The sequence below is a fragment of the Mandrillus leucophaeus genome, unplaced genomic scaffold (genome assembly GCF_000951045.1).
Source record: "Mandrillus leucophaeus isolate KB7577 unplaced genomic scaffold, Mleu.le_1.0 Scaffold206, whole genome shotgun sequence".
NCBI classification, from domain to species: domain Eukaryota; kingdom Metazoa; phylum Chordata; class Mammalia; order Primates; family Cercopithecidae; genus Mandrillus; species Mandrillus leucophaeus.
Genome location: NW_012102099.1, coordinates 2322942 through 2325498, shown reverse-complemented (window position 1 = coordinate 2325498; position 2557 = coordinate 2322942).

The following is a 2557-nucleotide window of genomic DNA, read 5'->3' as shown; positions in this document are numbered from 1 at the left end:
TGGTTCACTGAAACCTCCACCTCCCAGTTTCAAGTGATTCCCCTGCCTCAACCTCTCGAGTAGCTGGGATTACAGGCACCTGCCATTTTGATCCAGCATTCCTACTACTAGGTATCTACCCAAAGGAAAAGAAATAATCACATCAAAATATATCTGCACTTGTATGTTTATTACAGCATTATTCATGATGGCAAAGATATGGAATCAGCTGAGTGTCCATCAACAGATGATTGGATAAAGAAATTATGGTCTATATACACAATGGAATACGAGTCCTCCACAAAAAGAATGAAATCGTGTCTTTTGCAGCAACATGGAAGGAACTGGAGGCCATTATCTTAAGTGAAGCAAGTCAGACACAGAAAGATAAGTATCCTGTGTTCTCACTTATTTTACTTATGTATTTATTTTGAGACAGAGCCTTATTCTGTTGCCCAGGTTGGACTGCAGTGGGGCAATCTTGGCTTGCTGAAACCTCCACCTTCTGGGTTCAAGCAATTCTCCTGCCTCAGCCTCCTGAGTAGCTGGGATTACAGGTGTCCACTACCATGCTCAGCTACTTTTTGTATTTTAGTAGAGATGGGGTTTTTACCATCTTGGCCAGGCTAGTTTTGAACTCCAGACCTCAAGGGATCTGTCCACCTCGGCCTCCCAAAGTGCTGGGATTACAGACATGAGCCACTATGCTGCCCAATTTATCACTTTTAGAGAGTCAATGTGATAATTTCAGAAACATCACTGACATTCGTAGTGGGTGAGGGAAGAGCCCTCTCCTGCCCTGCTCAGGCCTGTCTAATTACCTGTAGTGTGTGTGTGTGTGTGTGTGTGTGGTTGGGGATGTGTTTGCTATTGTGGGGGAAATATAATTAAAAACAAAATCTTCTCTTAACCTAGAAAACCTCTCCACAAAGGTAGAAGAGAAAGAAAACAATTGCCATTGAATAAGCATTGAACCAGAATGTGATGCACATCACAGGCAATTCACTAAGAGTTTGCAAACACAGAAAGAAATCCTACTTGTTTATATCCTGAAGAAGATAAAAACCCATTACAGATATGCTCTCAAGACAAACAATAACTGGTTCTCAAATAGGAGAACTTAGAAGTACCATTTGACATACACATAGTTTAGGTTCACCTGGTAGTTGGAGTGGCCATCTGTGTTCGCTAGTTGGCTTTAACCAAAGGAAAAATAAAATTCTCATATCCTTGTGACAGGAGGTGGTTTTGTAACTTGGAGCAAGGAACTTGCCAAAGTTAGAGTCCTACCCACTCATAGAAATTCAGAGATAGGAGCACTATCTTTCTGGATGCTTACATTTCAAAGAGATGGCTCCTAGGTATTTGAGAAAGATATTCTTGGGTTGTAAAACTGGCTAGAGGGCTATTTACATTTTAAAAAGATTTACATACATTTCAAAGAGACAGAGAAAGAGAAGGGTTGGGGGGGGGCAGTTGGGTAAGTCTGTTTCCTTATTTTTAAAGGGGAGAGTTAAGTCTCACATTTAATTTGTATCGCCCTCACACTATCTGATTGTTGTTGGCTCAGAGCAGATGTTTGGGAGTGTTTCAAACTATCCCTATTACATATATATGCCCTTATTCTAATTTTAAAAAGTTAATTTTTTCTTTCTTTAGTTTCTTGAATTAGTTTCTTATTTTTATCTTCCTTTTGTGTGTTTGTGTTTTGCTTCATTTACACAAATAGTGCACAATATATTTTCTTTTAATTTTGTGAATTTTAAAAACAATTGTGCACATTGATAAAAATTACGAAAATAAGAAGTTTCTGACAACACCAATTGCTGATGAGGCTGCAGGATAACTGGAAATTGCAGTCACTCTAGAAAATGGTTTGTCAGTTTATTTGAAAGGTAAACATACACGTACCTCAGGACCTAGCAATCCTAAACCTGGTATTTACCCTAGTGAAACAAAAACTTATGGTCACACAAACATCTGTAAAAACTGCTCATATCAACTTTATTTTTATTTATTTATTTGTTTTTGAGACAGAGTCTCTTTCTATTGCCCAGGCTGGAGTGCAGTGGTACAATCTTGGCTCACTGTAACCTCCACCTCCCGGGTTCAAGCGATTCTCCTGCCTCAGCCTCCCAAGTAGCTGGGACTACAGGTGTGTGCCACCACGCCCAGCTAATTTTTGTGCTTTTAGTAGAGACAGGGTTTCACTATTTTGGTCATGCTGGTCCCGAACTCTTGACCTCAAGCGATACTCCCACCTCAGCCTCCCAAAGTGTTGGGATTACAGGGGTGAGTCACTATTCCTGGCCATCAAAGAAACTATTTGTGATAGCCAAAAGCTGGAAACAACCCAAATGCCCTTCAATGAGTGAATGGGTAAACAAAGGTACCACATCCATAGAATACAATCATGCTCAGCCGTAAAAAGGAATGAGTTACTGATACTGGTAGGAATTTGGATGAATCTCAAAGACATGCTGTTATTAGGTCGTTCTCACATTGTTGTAGAGATATACCTGGAACTGGGTCATTTATTAAAAAAAAAAAAAAAAAAAAAAAAAAAAAAAGGAGTTGC